The sequence below is a fragment of the Trachurus japonicus genome, chromosome 13 (assembly GCF_045865225.1).
Source record: "Trachurus japonicus isolate A0001 chromosome 13, Traja_1.0".
Classification (NCBI taxonomy): domain Eukaryota; kingdom Metazoa; phylum Chordata; class Actinopteri; order Carangiformes; family Carangidae; genus Trachurus; species Trachurus japonicus.
In genome coordinates, this window is record NC_140919.1 from 33,528,191 (window position 1) to 33,549,524 (window position 21,334).

A 21,334-nucleotide genomic window follows, 5' to 3' on the forward strand; every position below is an offset into this window, starting at 1 on the left:
TAAGCGATCCGGTCGTTTTGGCTAACTTCTTGTCAGCCGATGGAGTTAGCAGTCCCCGCCCTCGTCCCTACGTCACCACATAATCACACGCATTCCCTTGGCTGCACACAAGTGTTTCTCTGCAATTTCATATTCTATTTTTTTTCCCCCTTTTAATTATTTTAAGAAATGTTGTATGTTGTGTAAAAAGTTAATATTTATTGAAATAACTTATATGTAATAATTTCAAAAATCTGAACATTTTTTTTTTTTTACTTCTTAAAAACGGCGCATTGGCAACAACAGTCAACACTTTCTTCATGGAAATGACAATAAGTATGTGGCACGCATTCTCTGCTGCATTGGATCAGTCTCCTTTCTTGAACAGGCAAAAGCTTTCTAACCTTGCTAATACCTTGCATCGTCCATATTAGATATACAACAACGGGCGGATGGCGGGCGGGTGTGGTTTTGAAAAAACGTTGGTTCGGGTGGATGACGACTTTTGTGATGCGGTTGCGGATGAAATAATTGCCTATCCACGCATCTCTACCGTGCGTTCACACCAAACGCGATGAATGCCACAAGTTTCCATTCAAAGTCAATGTAAATGACGCATTGACATCGCTTTAAGTTGAAAAATTTGAACTTTTCAAGCGACATTGTGTGACGCTGTGCCGCGACATCCAGCGTTGATATCAAACCACGTCACCGACATAGACACACATTTCAAAACACGGTGGAGAAGACGGGTCCATGCCTATGTTCCCACAGCCTTATGTTCCCACAGCCCTATGTTCCCACAGTTCTAAGATCTTTCTCAAAATAAGGCCCTATGTTCCCACTGGACTCTCTCTACCTATTTGGACTCTATCTATCTGGCCTGTCTAGCCTCTGTCTTTACACTGCACGGTTCAAGTGGCCCAATTCCGATTTTTTTCTCTCAAGTGGCTCAGATCGGATCTGTAACATGAATGTGTAAACGGGACAAATGCGCATGGAATCGGATATTGTCAGATCAGATTCAGGCCCCCGTTATATGTGGAAATAAATCAGATACAAATCGGATCTCTGCCAATGCGTCTGCAGTCTAAACAGACAGATCGGATCTTCCCTGGCAAATTGTGTCATACGTCATCAATGATAATATTAATTCACGTGCTCACGCGTCTCGCTGAACATCTGTAGTCCGTTATTGACACGTGGGGCTGACCTGGACTACCGTGGCCAGCTGTGGCCAGCTGTAATCACTGTCACAGGCGTTACAGTGTTTAATAAACTCGTCGTCCCTGTAAATGAGGGAAACCTCAGTGACCAACGAGTTAAAATAAAGGTTTAAATAAATAAAAAAAATAATTTTTGTGGTGTCCGCGCGTCTGTTTTTTTCCCCCTCACTAGTTCTTGTTTTCATATAGCCACTACAGTAACATTCATTTCTATGCGGATCGATACGAGGGCAAGCAAGGGAGCGCGAGATAAACACCAGATTTCACGTTTTCCTACCGGCAAAAACTGAACGGAGCCGATAAGAAATCAAGAGAGTAAAAACAAACATTGTATACAAATGTGTGAGGCTGTCCCGTCCTCACGACGTGAGCGACGGAGGATCAAACGGTGGCACAACGTCACTGTCACTGTCATAGCAGCTCCGCTCCACGCAGCCACTTCACTAACGTTATTTTGTAACGTTCACTTTGGATATAAACTCTGAACACCAGACTCACCTTTGTTTAAAAATATTCTTATATTATTACGTGACAATTTCCTGAAATCACTAGTTTATTTCCAGCGGGTTGTTTCATGCAAGCACAGCAGGTGTAAATGCAGATTATCAGATCTGGGTCACTTCTGATAGAACATGTAAATAGACAGTCAAAAAAATTGGATATAGGCAACAAATCGGAATTGGGCATCAAGGCCTGCAGTGTAAAGACAGCCTTAACTGGTCTCTTTACTAAACTTAACCAACTCTTTTCTTCATTGCCTAAACCCAACCAAAGGGCTGTGGGAACATAGGGCCTAATTTTCAGTGACAACAAAAGTTAGAAATGTGGGAACATAAGGCTGTGGGAACATAGGAATGACCCCGAGAAGACTACTGTGGCTGTGTAAAAAAAAAAAAAAAAGGGTTGGGGCTGTGTGCGGTTTCATGGCCAATTCCAGGAGCTTTACAACACGACATCGTACTTTTACCGCGACCGAAATAAAAAAGATAATGCCTGCAGAGGGTCAGCGAGGAGGTACAGCTTCCTCCTAAGTTGTGAATATTTCATATGTATTTATGGGTTGCGTCGTCGTGCGAAGCGATGATCAAAAATGTGACCAATGTGTCAAGCGACGCGATACTCGCGTTACGGGCGAGATCACATTACTTTCTGCAATAGTCTGTCCAACTGACAATCAAACTACTGTTTCAGGGTGGGGGAAAGCAGACGCAGATATGGTGGAACAGAAAATTTTTATTTATCTTCAAAAAACTCAACTGGTAGGAACACGCAGGAAACACAGGGCTCAGGAATGACGACACTATTAGATTAGGTTTCATTTGATGTTATTTACGTACTAGTCTTTAAAGCCATCATCATGCACAGCCATCTCTCAGAAGCTCACAGCTCAGCACATGATGTTACTCACTGGATGGGCCCAACAGGTTTTTAAACTACTGTATTTGATCCACTTTTGTGCCACTTTAATCAAAGCTGAAATTAGACATGGTCTTTTGGCTTTAATATACAAAATTGAAATCGTTATTTGATAAGGACATGCTGGATATTTTGCTGTGGCTACAACTCCTCTGTGTTTAGAAAGCAGATATATGGCAAATAACAGCTCACTGTTTGGGACTGAGCTGCACGAGCTGATCAGAGACCAGCTTGTTAGTGTGCATATCCTAGTGATAGTTTTTCTCTGCATCAATTTCCTGCTTATCATCACCTTTTTTACAAAAGAGTGCTTCTACACAACCACACGCTACATCCTCTTTGCTGTTACATTACTGTCAGATAGTTTCTTGTTATTCATTACTGATGTCCTTTCCATTTTCTCAGAGTTTGTTACTATTCAAGCATGGATATGTCTCATTATCTGCACCGTCACAATTGTGTATACTTCAGTCACACCTGTTACTCTAACAGCAATGACCCTGGAGCGCTATGTGGCCATATGCATGCCCTTGCGCCATGGAGAGCTGTGCTCTATACGCAATACTATAAACTGTATTCTTATCATTCACTGCCTCAGCTCGTTGCCTTGCATTATTTTTCTCTCCACCTTCTTTGTGTCAACATCACTTGGCTTTTACAAAAAATATTATTTCTGTTATGCAGAGCTGTTTATATTACACTTGTGGCAGCATAATCTTAGGTCAGCTATATATCAATTACAGTTTCTGATTATATCTATCATCCTTGTTTTCTGCTATATTAAAATAATTAAAGTGGCTCAAGCTGCATCAGGAGATGATAAAAAGTCATCAAAGAAAGGGCTGAAAACCGTTATTCTTCATGGGTTTCAGCTGTTGCTCTGTCTCATCCAGATGTGGTGCCCGTTTGTAGAAGCTGCCATGTTGAACATAAATTTTACATTATACATGAATGTCAGGTATCTTAACTACATATTTTTTTATCTTGCACCAAGATGTCTGAGTCCTCTGATTTATGGCCTCAGAGATGAAGTTTTTCTTTAATGCACTGAAAAACTCACTGTCCTTTGGCTTGTATAAAAAAAATATTATTTGAAAATGTAGAATCAGTTTGTAACCGTTTGTGCAAACATAACTAACCATAAATGTTGAATTTGGCTTAATAACTGAAGCTCACAGATAATGAACCTGTGGGCCAGTGTGTTTGCTTCAACAAAAAGCAGTGTCAGTCATATCGATCAATATCAGGTCCTACATGACGTGAAATGATCAGTGGGGTGCTTTTTCACATAGAGGTTTTAAACATAAAAAATCTTCAATATTATATATTCCCTATTTGAAAACAACTGCCAACAATCTGAGGGATTTTTGGAGAAACATTTTCTAAAGTCTTCATCTATCAGCTTGTGATGCAAACAGAACCTTGAAATAAAAAAAACACTCTGAGAGTTTAAACTTTTTCTTGCAAATTGATCACTTTACCCTGTGAACTGTATATGTCTGGAAAATTAATCACATTTGGCAATACTTTCATTTCAGTTTAACTTTAATAACATTTAATTAAAATTGTTGATAAACTTTCAGATAAAACAATGATTTTCAACAAAAGGTTTGATGCCCCATTTTTTTTTTTTGATTTAAGGTTTTTTTGTAATTCAGAGGCTGACAAAGTATTTAGTGAAAGCACTGCGTTGGATGATTGTTTTGTATTTGTTTTTTTTTATTTTTGTTTTTATCAATCTCATGATGATACTGGCCTGCTGATAGTCTTCCTCCCAACCTGATGTTTCCTCTGTCTATAAGTCTATCAGAACCAGAACACTGGACTAACACTGGACCATTCAATAAGAAATGTTAAACCAATGTTTATATTAATATAATTTCTGAGGGCACTGCTCTTCATGACTACATGAAATTTGATTTTACATTGAACACTTGAAAGCTTTCCAAATAAAGTAAATCAGGAAATCATTTCTTTTACTTGGACATTCTTGATCCTCCATGCACAACAATCTGATGAACAGTAAATCAACTTGCTTAAATGGATAGTTCAACATTTTGGCAAATTCGGCCATTGCCATGATCCCTATACAGTGGCAGTAGGTCCGTTACCTTTATTTGTCGGTGTAAGCTATTTTTGGAATAGCTGAGTGGAGCCTCGAGCTGCATAGCTATGCTACGGAGGCTAATGGGATTTCTTGGTTTCCCTCATCAATCCAACAACTCCAAAATGCTCTTGCGGACAAGTTGTGACCTGCACATTCACCACGCTATGAGATAATAATGGAACGTTACGAGACAGAGACAGAGTCAGCTATAAGCTTTGCTTCAGCCGCAACCCTTTTCGACCAGCTGTATAGTATTTGTTACTACCTTGAATTTGTTCTGTTGAAATTTTGATGCTGTGATCGAAATAAACACTCATTCATTCAGAGTTGTTTTTGAGGTAAATTCATGCAAAACAGCTGATGTGCGTTCCTGTCAGAGGGAAGTTTTCTGGCAAGTCTCTGCATTTGCCTTGAAAACAACTCCATCTCGTAACGTTCTGTTATTATAGCGTGGTGAGCCTGTCATCCCACGGAGTTCATTGCCAGATACAAGAGGGTGTGGAGAGCATACAACAGTGGAAAGAAATCGGGCAAAGCATGTGCATTCGCTGGTGTAACAGAGCTGACGGTGAGATGTAAAGTGGCAATCCTGGAGCTTGCCATAGCTTGCCCAGATAAGTTTAAAAAACTACTGGCAGGATTCTGAAAAGAGATAAGATAACTGACTTTGTCAGCAAATGTGAATACATGATTCAAAATGATGCAGAAGTCAGGGCCAAAAAAGCAGTGGGTAAGCTGATACCATACAACAAGAGGAAGCAGAAGTAATCAGTTGGGCAGCCGGCTGCCGTGATGTTGGAAGTTACATAATTGCAAAAAGCTTAAACATGATCATTAGCCACTGTAGGTTATTTATAAATATAGAATAGTACTGTTACTTCATTTTCACTGTTATTTTTCCTTTGAAGTTAAGACAAACAGTTAAATTGGAGGTGCACCAAATCACTTCTAATGTGTCTTTTCCTTTTAGCCATATTTCTGTTTCACATTCATGTTAAATATTTTAAAAAATAATGTTTGCATGTGTGGCGAGATGTGGTGCAGAGGGGGAAGTTGTCCAACAACGCCACCTGGGGAATTGCACCCCAGGAAATAAACTTGACCCGGTACTAAAACTACTATGAGGTCACACAGGTTCGTTACACAAAGTTTTAAAGAGGACATGAGACGGACTTCCAAAAAGATATAAATTATTTTTATTTAACAATGGTTTATTAGATTTAAAATGAACATGTTCTTTGGGGACCCGAGTGTCTGCTTCACCACGGTAAGTTAAGGGGGAAATAAACAAAAAAGGGGGAACAGGGCCAAACTCAGGGAGGCGGACAGACTAAAGAAACTTAAAACACACAAAAATACTACAAACCAAACCACCACGTGCCACAGCAAACTTAAGGGATGTGAGATGGGGACCACCACCAGGGAGTCTGCCACGCACTACCCAGCTCCTGTCCAGGGAGAAAAGAAACAAAATTAGGTGAGCGACACTCAAGGGTTGGGTTAGACAATTAGTTAAAATGGCCTATCCTAAAACACTCACACACAACATTCACACCCACATGCACACTAACATAAAGAATACAAATTATTTGTTTTAAAGTGAGTACAAATACTTAAATTATAATTTAAATAATAACGCAGCTATGGGTGGCAATCAGGTGTTGCGTTAGAGCCTACCCATAGCTAAATAAACAAAATCAAAAATATAACCAAAATAAAACTAAACAAAATAACCATATGTGACTTAAAGAAAATGGATAAACAGAAAGAAAATGCTCTAAACAGCTGGCCCAACGAGGAACCAGAAAAACAAATAAATTAACCAAAAATAAACAAAGAAATAACCAAATAAACCAACAAACAAAGAAACAAAAACAGTTGCGGTGGGGCTTCAGTCTGTTGCTGCGTGGAGAGCTGCAACCAAAAACAAAACAATGGCGTGGACGACAGAGTGAAAACGGAGCGGCTGCACCAGGGCTGGAGGCCGCAGATGTTACACTTAGATGGCCGTGATGGTCAGCAATAGGCGGTGCAATACATCCTCGGAGCGCAGGAGGAGAGACGAAACCGCTGCAGATACCGCAGCTACAGCAGGACAGAGCAGAGGGCAACAGCTGTTAGCCTAAGGCTACTATAGACAACAAAGATTAATAAAAGAGCATGCTTACCAATAAAGAGAGCTTTAACACTCACGATCAAGTCCCAGTCTGCAAAACGGCAGAGAGGAGACACCACACTTCCTCCAGCTGCAACCCAACTGACACGGCCAACACTGAGAACAAAATCACGGCGGTTGTTACCCCATAATGTGCCATAACGTTACACAACGTTGCACGACGCACCCACACTTACCTTGCGAACAACCACACAATCACGCCAACACCAAGCGAACAGAGCACGCCAAACAGCCGGAGCACGCCGACACAGGGCCTTTCCAGGTCAGTGCCAGGGAGAGAATGCGCCCCGCAGGAGCGCAATGATTAACAGGTGCTGGCAATGTGCAATCAAGCACCGGTCGATTGAGTGGGAGGGGGTGGAGCAGAGCAACACCCGACCTGCCACATTCCACCCCCGCTTTCTGCGTCGTCGCCCCGACGACGAACTACACTGGGAAATCCACCAAACTAGGACCAAGGCCTAAACAGAACAGACTGCGAATTTACCACTGGCTGTGAAGGTTCAGGCACTGCATTACCCCTAGTGCCAACAGACTGGGGAAGACGATGGACATTGGAGTGTTGACCGGCGGTGGAACGGCCGGTTCGACGCAAGACTGACTGAGGAGGGCTGGACTGACCAGTAGAGGGAGGGGACCCAGAGTAAAGATGTTCTGGTTCTGCAGTGGAGACAGGATTAGGCTCAATACTTGCTGATGTCATCACAGCTGGCCCTGTATGACAAGGTTGGGCTGGCGCCTCGGTGGCAGAGGGTGAAACAGTGTCACGGACCAACAACCATAGTTCACCACCTTCAGGTGAACCTGGGGAGGCTGCAGGCGCTGCTGAAGCTGGTGGAAGCGGCGCCCTAGGAAGATGGGTACCAGACACGACCAGGGGCTTCAGCATGTCTCGGTGCACCTGCCGAGTCCTATGCAACTCTTCCACAGGGGCAATGGTGTAAACTGCCCCATCTCTGGGTGGGGCTTTCAGCACCTGGTAGGGGACGGAGCTCCATTTGTCATGAAGCTTGTGTCGACCCCTAACACCAAGATCTCGGAGGTAGACATGCTGGCCCACCTGCAAAGGAGCCTCTCGAACATGCTGGTCATGTCGCTCTTTTCGTCGACCTGCAGCCGCCAACAGCCTACCACGAGCATTCTCAAATGCAACCTTGAGCCTCGCCTGATGTTCGGTCATCCAGTCCTGTACTCCCCTGGCTCAGCATCCTGAACTCGGCCCAAAAGGAAGTCCACAGGGAGCCTCGGTTCCCGACCGAACATCAAAAAGAAAGGAGACTCTCCTGTACTTTGATGTGGCGTAGTGTTATAACAAAACAACACTTGTGGGAGACAAGACACCCAATCCCGCTTCCGGGAGACTGGTAGAGTCCGCAAGAGGTCATGGAGAGTTCTATTAAAACGTTCACACTGCCCGTTGCCGGCCGGATGGTAAGGAGTGGTTCGCGATTTATCGACCTCGTACAAGCGGCACAGTTGTTGGATCAGGGAACTCTCAAAGCTCCGACCCTGATCGGAATGAATGCGATTTGGCACACCAAACCGAAAAAAACCATTCGGTCAGCAAGACTCGAGCCACAGTCGCTGCCTGCTGATCTCGTGTTGGAATTGCCACTGTGTATTTACTGAACACATCGGTCATTACCAAGACATTTTCCAACCCGTTCCGTGAAGGTTCCAACAACGTGAAGTCGATGGCGACAATTTCGTTCGGCCGAGATGCCAGAACGTGGCCCATAAAACTATGGGGCACTGACCCTGAATCTTTAGCAACTTGGCAACGCTCACATGACTGGACCCACTGTTTGATGTCAGCGGACATCCCCGGCCAGTAACAGCGTTGCCGCACCAATTCCGTGGTACGCTCAATACCCTGATGGCCATGGTCTTGGTGCAACTGGGTCAGGATCTCCTCTTTAAGAACAGCAGGTAGGACAAGCTGGAAACACTCTTCACCCCCATCTGAACGGGAAATCCGGCGGTAAAGTACGCCCTCCTGTTCAAACCAAGCGGTCCCACTGTTTCAGGAGCGTCAAAGCAGAAGTGGGAAGTTGCTTCCTTTCTTCAAAAGTAGGCTTGGTTCGCCTCTTCCAAAAGGGCAGAACATGATCACACAAAAGAGGATCCACCTCTTGCAAAGAACGAAGATCCGCTGGAGAATGACTCCGGAAGACAGACACCATCGCCTGGGCAGCAGGTACCACTGGGGCGGGGACTGCAGCTGGCTGAGAGAATGATGGAACCGAAGTGCCGGGTAAGACACGTTCAGCCAAACTAGACCCTGATAAATACTGGCGGGAGAGCGCATCAGCATTCCTGTTGATGCGTCCGGAGCGATACCTGATCTCAAAATCAAAGACAGCAAGTTGAGAGGCCCACCTCTGCTCTATGGCTCCCAACTTAGCTGAATTGAGGTAGCTCAACGGATTGTTGTCTGTGAAAACCACACATTTGTGCCCCAACAAATACTCCCGGAACTTTTCTCCCATTGCCCATTTAAGTGCAAGGAACTCCAGCTTCATCGAACTGTAATTTTCCATGTTGCGTTCTGTGGGTCGAAGCCCTCTGCTTGCGTATGCAACCGGTCGAATACCATCATCAGTCTCCTGTGAAAGGACGGCACCAAGGCCACTGTAACTTGCATCAGTTTCCAAAATGAATGGACGTGAAAAATCGGCATAAGCCAACACTGGGGCTGAAACCAACTTCGCCTTTAAGGCTTCAAAACTTTGCTCGCACTGGGATGTCCATGCAGAGCTCAGATCCTGCCCAGATCCTCGCTTGGACTTGGTACCTTGGAGTTTTGCCACCAACTGATGCAAAGGGCCCGCCAGCTTAGCGAATCCCTCCACGAATCGCCTGTAATAGCTAGCGAACCCCAAGAACGATCGCAGCTCTGACACATGACGGGGCCGCTGCCATTTCGCCACAGCCTCAATCTTGGCAGGGTCTGTGGAAACTCCTTGATTGGAGATGATATGCTCCAGGTATCGAACCTCTTTTTGAAAAAAGGCACATTTCTCAAGTTTCACCTTCAAGCCCTCCCTCTGCAGCCGACTGAGGACCACTTCCAGTCGCTGCAAGTGTTGTGAAACAGAAGAAGAAAAGACAACAATATCATCTAAATACAAGAGCAGGGACTGGCACTGTTGATCTCCAAACATCCTCTGCATGAGCCTTTGAAAGGTGCTTGGCGCATTGCACAAGCCAAATGGCATCCTGTTCCATTCAAAGAGCCCGAAAGGCGTACAAAAGGCCGTCTTCGGCTTGTCCTGCTCTGCAACAGGGACCTGATTATAACCGCTTGCCAAGTCAAGAGTGGTAAACCAGCAAGCCCCGGCAAGTGAATCAAGGCTCTCCTCTATGCGAGGTAGAGGGAATGCGTCCTTCCGTGTTTTGCTATTAAGTAGGCGGTAGTCGACACACATGCGGAGACTACGATCCTTTTTACGGACAAGGACAATGGGGGAAGCAAAGGGGCTGTTGCTTTCCCGGATCACTTTGGCTTCAAGCAACTGATCAATGTGAGCCTTCACCTCCTCATACTCCGAGGGGGGGATTCTTCGGTACCGCTGTCTCACTGGAGCCTCGTCGAGCAAGGGGATTTCATGCGAAATGAGGTTAGTACAACCCAAGTCACCTTCATGGTTCGAGAAAACTGACTGATACCTCTGCAACAAAGCGTGGACATCGATCTGTTCTTGTTCTGTCAAGGCAGACAGGTCCATGGCTTGGACGCCGCCCGGTGCCACACCAGAAGCAGCCTGAGATGAGATTGAGGCTGTAGTGGGCTTCACCTCAGTCACACCGGCAGGTAAGCTGACCACCTGGGCCCTACTCAAGGAACCAAGACCAGTGCGTGGGTAAAGGAGGACATCAGTTGTTCCCACATTGACCACTGGGACATAAGCTGTACCACGAATGACTTGGACAAGGCAAGGAGACACCAATAACCCTGCAGGTAGGCGGGACTCTGTTGGTTCAAACAGCACAGCCTGACCAGCCAGCTGTTCTGGACAAGTGGCAGCCACAAGCTTCATTACCCCACCAGGTATGCGTACCGCCCATCTACCGCGGACCCTGGCGAAACCCATGAGGTTCCTCTGGGGTTCTGTGGTGGCCTGATGACACCGTTGTAGAGCTTCAAGAACAGGCACTGGAGCTTGAACCACTGAGGGAGCATTGAAAAGAGCGGGACCGTACACCTCAAAGAGTTCCCGATAACATCGACGGATGATGTTGCTCCCCAAAATCCCAGGGGCAACAGATGCAGCACCGGGAGGGTCTTTTACCACTAAGACCCCACAACCGGGGACCACCTTCCCACACAAAGTGACATCCAGCTCTAAATAGCCAATGTAAGGAATACAAAGACCGTTGGCTGCTCGCAGCTGCAGCCAATTACAAGACTGAAGGCGCCCTTGGCCCCATGGTGCGAAATGTTCAACAAAGAAACTTTCAGGAATCGTGGACACCATGGACCCGCTGTCCAACAAGCACGAGACAGTGGTCCCACCCATCAGGACATCGATATGTGGACAGGGCGCCATTATTCGACCGATGAGGTCTTGTTGCGAGCCTCCAACCTCCCCATCTGAGCTTTGGCTCCTCAGCTCAGCGGGCTTCAGTTTTCCGACTGGGGTGCAAAGCGCGAAGACCCAGCCACATTAAGAGATCGACCAGTGGCAGAACCAGCACGGGGATGAGGGGGGACCCGCTCCCCATCACAATCGCTGGCATAATGACCTGGCTGTTGGCACCTTCGGCAGATCACAGGACCGTTGCGAGGAGGCCGTGCTGGAAAGGGACGAGCCTGAAAAGACGCCATGGTTCGAGTCAGCTGGTCAAGCTGTTCCTGCTGACGCTTTAAGAGTGTCTTCACTTCACTCAACTCTGAATCATGGGGTGAGACAAGTGGGGCGGGGCGAGAGCCACCCTGGACCCCATACTGAAGACCATAGGCCGACGGAAGAGAGTGGCTACGTTCCCTAGCACCCCTTGGAGACCCTTCCCTCTCCCATCTAATGGCCTCTCCACGTGTCTCGAGCAAAGAAGCCGTGGGATGGCGGCGAACGTACTGCTTCAATTCCCTGCGAAGGGCACCATCTAGCACATGCTCCACAAACTGATCGCGAAGAAGAATTTCAGCATTTGGCAAGTCATCTGGTGCAGAATGTTTGACACGCTCCATCAGGGCCATCAGAGCCAGGGAGAACTCCAACAGCGTCTCCCCTTCCTGCTGCTTGCGAGAGAAGAAAGATTGCTGCAGTGTTACATATGACTAAACACAGCCAAAAAGCTCCGTCAAGATAGCTAAAACCTTGTCTGGGTCTTCCCTCTCCACACGGGGGCGATATTTGATCTCCTCTCTGGCTTCCCCTTCTAGATGGTCAAAAATGAAAAAGGCCCGATCACGAACAGAGAAGTGGCGTGCCCGTGTACATGCTTGTACTTCTTCTTTCCACTCAACTATGCCTATACCCGTTCTGCCGTTAAACATGGGACATCTGCGATCTCTAGGTATAACAACCAACCGTTCAGTGCCGTGGCGCTAGTACTTACAGCTGGAGGAGCACCTGAAGTGACAGAAGCGGGATCCGTTCTGCTGGAACTGGCCTGAGAAGCATCCCTCGCTCGAGACAGCTGCTCGTTGTCTGCTCTAAGCTGTGCCACCTGGTCCCTGAGCTGCTGCAGTTCCTCCTCCATGGCAAACCGCGGAGACCACACCCACTGCTTTCAAAATGGAGACCTGTGTTACCACTGGCAAAAACAAAAAGGAGAAGAAAAGAGAAAGATGCTGCCGCTCCGTCTTCACTGCTGCCTCCACACACCAAAACAAACTAACGTAACCCAACAGAAACAAAACAGAAAAAAAAAAGAGAGGGGGGGGGGGGCAAAAGAAAAAAAAAATTCACACTAATAAACAGAAAAATGGAAGTCACGTCTCTGTCCTCTAACAGTGTATCCTGCCGACAACGCCAATTTGTGGCGAGATGTGGTGCAGAGGGGGAAGTTGTCCAACAACGCCACCTGGGGAATTGCACCCCAGGAAATAAACTTGACCCGGTACTAAAACTACTATGAGGTCACACAGGTTCGTTACACAAAGTTTTAAAGAGGACATGAGACGGACTTCCAAAAAGATATAAATTATTTTTATTTAACAATGGTTTATTAGATTTAAAATGAACATGTTCTTTGGGGACCCGAGTGTCTGCTTCACCACGGTAAGTTAAGGGGGAAATAAACAAAAAAGGGGGAACAGGGCCAAACTCAGGGAGGCGGACAGACTAAAGAAACTTAAAACACACAAAAATACTACAAACCAAACCACCACGTGCCACAGCAAACTTAAGGGATGTGAGATGGGGACCACCACCAGGGAGTCTGCCACGCACTACCTTGGAGAGCTGTAACAGAGTCCTATCAGAGCAGGACTGTTGTGCTTTGTATCACCTCTACGGAGACTGTCAGACGTGTGTGTCAGTACTCCTGCGTCTAGCTCACTTTTAGTTGTTTTTAAGGGGCTTTTATTCCAGTATCTTAGCGGATTTTAGTTGCTTTTAGTCTTTTTATACTCACAGTTACCATACTGTGTGTTTTTAAGACGATCAGTGGCTATTTTATCTGCTTTTACTGGATACACCGACAGCCGGGGACCTACAAGCTACAGCCAAGCTAGGCTAAGCTAGGCTAAGCTAAGCTAAATGGCTACCTCCATGTCCCCGGGGGATCACAAACAACTAAGGAAAGCCCACAAAAAGATTGCTGACCTGAAAGATGATGTTCGCCGACTTTCCCAGGAGCTGAGAAGGAAAGAGGACCTGCTCCAGCAGTCCCTGGACGTAGCTCACGAGCAGTGTCTCCGGATCTCGTCGCTGTCAGCGGCCCTCCAGGACACGGTGCCCTGGGATCCCACCGGCCCGCGGCCGTCCTTCTGCTCCACCCCCCGCCTCCAGCGATCATGGACTCGGGTTACCCATGGCCGACAGAGGACCCCACCTGGAGCTGTCTCGCCTCCAATCCCACTCTCCAATCACTATGAGGCCCTGTCGCAGCTTGCTGGCGCCCCGTGTGATGGTCGGGGTCCGGGCTCGGCTCCTCCGACCGGCGCGGCGTCCACAGCCTCCCTCCCCGGGGGCGCACCACCACCCAGGCCCACGGGTCCCTCGCCATCGGGGGGAAGCAAGGCAGCTACCCTGCACCACCAGGTCGGTTCAGCCTCCCCCACGCTGTCTTCTGGAGGTCCCCACAGCCGCTCTGCTGCTGCCTGTGTTGTCCCCCCGCTGACAGACACCACAGCCTTCCCTCCACTCACGGCGAGCTGCCCTCCAGCAGGTGGGCATCAAACCCGGGGCTGTCCGCCTCCGCCGCCCAGCTCCTCATCCCAGCGCAGGCGGCTCGTCGAGGACGCGATGCGCTGGCACTCATCCCGTTCTTCCCACCAGGCGAGGGATCACACCCGGGGTCCTGGTGTGGGTGGCAGGGTGGCTGAGCTGGCTTGCCCCCCTGAGGTCCGAGCGGTCGCGCCCACAACCCTGGTCATCGGGGACTCCATTGTGAGGCACGTCCGCATGAGGGGGGCGTTCACCATGGCGTTTCCCGGAGCCACCGTTGCGGACATCACCGGGAAAATTCCGGACATCCTGAGCTCCCATCCGCAGGCAAGAAGGATTATCATCCACGCAGGGGCAAACGACATCGCCAGGCAACAGTCCGAACTTTTAAAACAAGATTTTATCCACCTTTTTAACTCCGTCTCACAGTCCCAGGTGACTGTTTTTATCTCCGGCCCCACCCCCACCTGCGGCAGAGGGATCGGCAGCTTCAGCAGGCTGCTCAGCCTCAACACCTGGCTCTCCTCTGTCTGCAGCTCACATCAGGTAGGCTTCGTCAACAACTTTGACATTTTCTGGGAGAGGCGACATCTTTTTGGGTCGGACGGGCTCCACCTGAACAGGGCAGGTGCCCGCATGCTGGCTGCCAACCTGGCATACGGCGTACAGCATGCCAATCAGCCCAAACCCGCACCAGCTGCTCTGTCCCCCTCCGATTGATGTCCCCCTGGTCCATGCTCCTACGCATTCAGTTCCACCTTCCACCATACACTCAATACCGGACTTGGACCTCTGCACATCAACACTTCACCCATTCCCGTTATCATTACACACCATCACCACATCAGACACTACCACACCCACTCTGTGAACTTTCACAATCTCAGATCACTCACACAACAATCCGCCTCTCCCATCAACAAGCCACCTGTCACCATCAACATGGCACTTTTTAATGTTCGCTCTCTTTTAAACAGAACCTTTTTAATGAATGATGTGATTTTAGATAACAAGTTAGACTGTCTTCTTTTAACAGAGACATGGCTTGGCACTGACGCACCTGCTGTTCTCACTGAGGCTTCCCCACCAAATTATATTTTTTTATTCTCTACTAGAGAGGGTAGAAGAGGAGGAGGCACGGCATCAATCATAGACGATTCACTTAACTCAAATGGAGTGTTTTTTAACAGTTATACATCATTTGAGTACCATGCCTTTACTTTTAGCAGTCCTCCAATTATTTGTCTTACTGTATACAGACCACCCCATTACTCGAGCTCTTTTATCAGTGAATTTTCAGAGCTTTTATCTATTATTCACACCTCTTTTAGCAGGATTTTAATAACTGGTGATTTTAATTTACACGTTGACGACACCTCGGATCCTATATCCAGAGAGTTTTTAAATCTTTTAAGTTGTCTTGATTTTAAGCAGCACGTCGCACAGCCGACTCACAACAGAGGACACACCCTGGACCTGGTCATAACCCATGGCCTGTCCATCGGTGTGTCCTCTGTTGTCGACCTGGCTGTGTCTGACCATTACTGTGTGTTTTTTAGCATCACCAGTTTTAACCGAGAGGAGGCCCCAGTGAGAACAGTGAGGAGGCGCTATCTTACTTCTGAAGTGGCTGCAAATTTTATGGAGATTTTACAGAGCACTCCTGCTGAAATTTTACCTGCACCTTGTGATTTTATCGTTGATAATTTTAACAGTAGACTGAAGTCAACTCTGGACTCAGTAGCTCCACTTTTAACTAAAACAGTAAAAAGAAAACCAACACCCCCGTGGAGAAAAAACAATGAAATCAATGAACTGAAAAGAAAATGCAGGAGTGCCGAGAGAAGATGGAGGAAAAGTAAACTGATAATTCATTACGAGATTTTATGTCAACAACTCAAAACTTACAATAATGCAGTCAAAAAGGCACGAATTTCCCATTTCTCACAACTCATCACCATCAATAAAAACAACCCCCGGTTCCTCTTCTCCACTTTTAATGTTTTAACAGGTGCTAATTCTAAAAACGTTTTTAAGGCACCAACAGATGATCTTTGTGAGAACTTTGCAGACCACTTCAGAACCAAAATCAAGGACATCAGATCCTGCCTTTTATCCCATCAGGTTTTATCTGTTGACACTGAACTGTTGTCCTTGCCTGAGGAAACACTGGAGAGTTTTGCCCTGGTTGATGCAAGGACGCTTGGTCGAGTTTTCTCCCAAGTAAACCCAACAACCTGCCTTTTAGATCCCATTCCCACATCACTCTTAAAATCATTTTATGGATTCTTTGAGGAACAGTTTTTAAACATCATGAATTGCTCTCTTCAGACGGGTGTCTTCCCCACCGCCTTTAAAACGGCGGTGGTGAAGCCCCTTCTGAAGAAGAGCAATTTAGATCCAAGTATTTTTAATAACTACCGACCTGTATCCAACTTACCATTTTTAAGTAAAGTTTTAGAAAAACTGGTTTTTAACCAAGTTAATGACTTTTTAAACAGAAAGAACATTTCAGAAAAGCATCAGTCTGGTTTTAGGAAATACCACAGTACCGAGACAGCACTTTTAAAGATTGTAAACGACATCAGGTGGAATTTAGATAATAAAAAGCTCACAGTGTTGGTTCTACTGGATCTAAGCGCTGCTTTTGACACAGTAGACCATCACATTTTATTAAATAGGCTTAGACACCTGGTGGGCCTCTCTGGTACTGTTTTTAACTGGTTTTGTTCTTATCTCACAGACCGATGCTTTTATGTAAGTATGGATACATGTTCCTCGGAAATCCATGGAATTGGATGTGGGGTTCCCCAAGGGTCAATTTTAGGTCCGCTTCTTTTTAATCTGTACATGCTGCCCCTTGGGGACGTCATCAGGAGGCACGGCATCAGCTTCCATAGTTATGCTGACGATACGCAACTGTACATCGCCGTGTCTCCTGATGACACAGGGCCAATTGATGCCCTTTTTAACTGCATTTTAGACATCAAGTCATGGATGGCAGTGAATTTCCTACAGCTCAACCAGGACAAAACTGAGGTTTTAGTCATTGGTCCTGAAGGCCAGAGAGAGAAACTTTTACCAAAACTACAGGATCTTAAACCAACACAGTCAGTAAAAAATCTGGGCGTGATTTTTGACTCTGAGCTGAATTTTCTTCCACATATCAAAAATATGACAAAAATAGGTTTTTATCATCTTAAAAACATAGCCAGAGTCCGCCCGTTTCTCTCTCAGGCCAGTACTGAGGTGCTGATGCATGCTTTTATCACCTGTCGATTAGATTATTGCAATGCCCTGCTCTCTGGTCTTCCCAAAAAGAGTATTTTTAATCTCCAATTATTACAAAACTCAGCCGCACGAGTGCTGACGAGGACCAGAGGGCGGGAGCATATTACACCAGTTTTAGAGTCGCTGCATTGGCTCCCCGTACGCTTCAGGATCGATTTTAAGGTTCTTTTACTAGTTTTTAAATGTCTTAACGGCCTTGCGCCCTCTTATTTATCTGACCTGCTTTTACCATATCAACCCTCGCGGACCCTGAGGTCCTCCGGCACCGGCCTTTTATCCATACCAAAACCCAGAACCAAAACCCATGGTGAGGCGGCATTTAGCTATTATGGCCCCCACCTGTGGAACAGCCTGCCGGAGAGCCTCAGGGCCGCAGAGACAGTTGATATTTTTAAGGGAAGGTTAAAAACACACCTTTTTAGTCAGGCTTTTAACTAGATTTTAAATTCTTCTCATGGTTTTATCTTATTTTATGTTTCTGCTTCTATCTGGCTTTTAAAGTTGTTATTAACCTTAAATAATTTTACTTGTTTTACTTATTTTATTTATTATCTTACATATTTTTATTTATTTATTTGTTTATTTACTTTTTATCTTTTTAAACTGTTTACCCTGTTAACTTATTTTTTCAGGGTTTTTATCCTATCTTATGTTTTTAGTTTTTAACTCCAGTGTTTCCTCAGGGGGGTCTTCCACGCTGGGAGCTGCGTCGGGGATGCTGCTGGGGGCGCTGTCCCTGGGTCCCTTCGGCTCGGCTGGCTGTGGTCTGCCGGGGTCGGGGGGCCTGGGCGCTGGTGCCCCCTGTGGCACGGCCTGCGACTCCTCCCAGTGTGGACGGCCCAAAGATAGCGCTTCCTCAATCCTCAGTGTCATGCCATGTCTCCCTAGCGTCAGTAGTGAGAGAGTGTGTGTGTGTGTGTGTGTGTGTGTGTGTGTGTGTGTGTGTGTGTGTAGTATGGAGTGTGGGAGGGAGGGGTTTTTACTTGTAATTGTTTTATTTTCTATGTGTGTAAAGCACTTTGTGTTGCATTTTCCATGTATGAAAGGTGCTCTATAAATAAAGATTGATTTGATTTGATTTGATACCCAGCTCCTGTCCAGGGAGAAAAGAAACAAAATTAGGTGAGCGACACTCAAGGGTTGGGTTAGACAATTAGTTAAAATGGCCTATCCTAAAACACTCACACACAACATTCACACCCACATGCACACCAACATAAAGAATACAAATTATTTGTTTTAAAGTGAGTACAAATACTTAAATTATAATTTAAATAATAACGCAGCTATGGGTGGCAATCAGGTGTTGCGTTAGAGCCTACCCATAGCTAAATAAACAAAATCAAAAATATAACCAAAATAAAACTAAACAAAATAACCATATGTGACTTAAAGAAAATGGATAAACAGAAAGAAAATGCTCTAAACAGCTGGCCCAACGAGGAACCAGAAAAACAAATAAATTAACCAAAAATAAACAAAGAAATAACCAAATAAACCAACAAACAAAGAAACAAAAACAATTGCAGTGGGGCTTCAGTCTGTTGCTGCGTGGAGAGCTGCAACCAAAAACAAAACAATGGCGTGGACGACAGAGTGAAAACGGAGCGGCTGCACCAGGGCTGGAGGCCGCAGATGTTACACTTAGATGGCCGTGATGGTCAGCAATAGGCGGTGCAATACATCCTCGGAGCGCAGGAGGAGAGACGAAACCGCTGCAGATACCGCAGCTACAGCAGGACAGAGCAGAGGGCAACAGCTGTTAGCCTAAGGCTACTATAGACAACAAAGATTAATAAAAGAGCATGCTTACCAATAAAGAGAGCTTTAACACTCACGATCAAGTCCCAGTCTGCAAAACGGCAGAGAGGGGACACCACACTTCCTCCAGCTGCAACCCAACTGACACGGCCAACACTGAGAACAAAATCACGGCGGTTGTTACCCCATAATGTGCCATAACGTTACACAACGTTGCACGACGCACCCACACTTACCTTGCGAACAACCACACAATCACGCCAACACCAAGCGAACAGAGCACGCCAAACAGCCGGAGCACGCCGACACAGGGCCTTTCCAGGTCAGTGCCAGGGAGAGAATGCGCCCCGCAGGAGCGCAATGATTAACAGGTGCTGGCAATGTGCAATCAAGCACCGGTCGATTGAGTGGGAGGGGGTGGAGCAGAGCAACACCCGACCTGCCACACATGGCAATTTACAGTTTTGTAATAAAGGTTTTATTGATTCTTGTTGTGTTGTCTCTCTCTTTCTCCCACCCTGTTTATTTAGTGCTGCAAATCAACATTGACTTGAAGATTTGTTCAGAAATGTGTTTAGTTTAAAGTTGAAGAGATCACCATTAAACAATTTAATGGAGTCAAATAAATGTTACTTGAGGGTTTACAAAAGCTTATTAATCATTAAAGCAGAAGTAAGCGATCCGGTCGTTTTGGCTAACTTCCTGTCAGCCGATGGAGTTAGCAGTCCCCGCCCTCGTCCCTACGTCACCACATTCACACGCATCCCTTGGCTGCACACACAGAGAGGACCGCCCCTTTATGCTGTTCTCTCTCCTCATTGGATAAAGGTTGTAGGATACAAGGAAAGTTTTCTCCTCGGCTTACAGCAGAGCAGAGTGACTGACAGACCCGTGTTTCGGACCAAACACTCTATATAAGTGATTGCTGTCGGAAGATATAACTATTTAAGACTTATATTAACACAAATATTCCGCTTACTTCTGCTTTAAAGCAGAACGCCAAGGAACGCCGTGAATGTGGCGACGTAGGGACGAGGACTGTTACAGATGTAGCCACCTAGAAGTTCCCCCTGGTCCCTGTCGGGACCTCTGCGGGACCGTGATGGGTCCGTGGCGGGTCCGTGACGGGCTCCCGCTTGGCCCGTGGCGATAATTTAATCCCCCGCGATGACGTAGCGAACGCAGCCACGACTGTTAACGCCCCTCTGCAGCCCGTGTGAAAATCAGCTGCAGTGTCTCATTAGTCCACGGGGAGGAGCAGTGATTTCGACCCGAGTTAATCTGTCAATCACTTTTCCTCCTCCTTTCTTTTTTCCCTCAGATGAATTGCTATAATTGCCTCCAAAACAGGCGATCTATAAGTAGCTTCAAAGATAAATAAACACCGACAGAGCACAAATAAAAATGTATATCACTCGCAGTTTACCTGTCTACAGAATTTGCATTCTAGTAAATGTTTGCCTTGTGGTGGTTTTAATGTTAACACTGAAGCATACGGTGCGCAAATAAACCCTAACGAATAAATAAACAACATGCCAACGTGTCCGTGAATATACACGCATGAGACTATATGTGTAAAATGAAATTGTGGAAGTGACCGCCCTTATATTCAAACAAGAGGAAAGAGAAATAATTATGAGGTTCATAAATTAAAACCACATGTGCGTCGTGCGCCCTCGCCATGGCACAGCTGAGACTTAACATAGGCTACTGGATGTTTTTTGTTTGTTTGTGTGAAACCTGTAATATAAACAGTTATTTACAAGCCCCTCTTTCAGTTTTTACAAGCCCCCTCTTTCAGTTTTTGTCGGCAACCATGAAATCTGCTGTGCATCTCTGGCTTGCTCATTCACTCCCGATCCGCAAATAAATAAATACATTTCTAGTGACCACAGCGCGTCACGTCTCAGAACCACGGGCTACATTTGTGTATTTATTAGGGCTGTGCAAGTTGCGTTATGGCAACTCATTAAACTATTAACGCCGACATGTATTTTACTGCGCATTAATGCATGTTGCTCACATGCTTTTATTTTGTAAA

At 46.1% G+C, this 21,334-nt stretch overlaps 1 pseudogene; it reads left to right on the top strand.

The window, feature by feature from the left end:
- The first annotated feature begins 2,750 nt into the window (after positions 1-2,750).
- LOC146976349 (odorant receptor 131-2 pseudogene) lies at positions 2,751-3,716 on the top strand (annotated as a pseudogene).
- Positions 3,717-21,334: the final 17,618 nt, after the last annotated feature.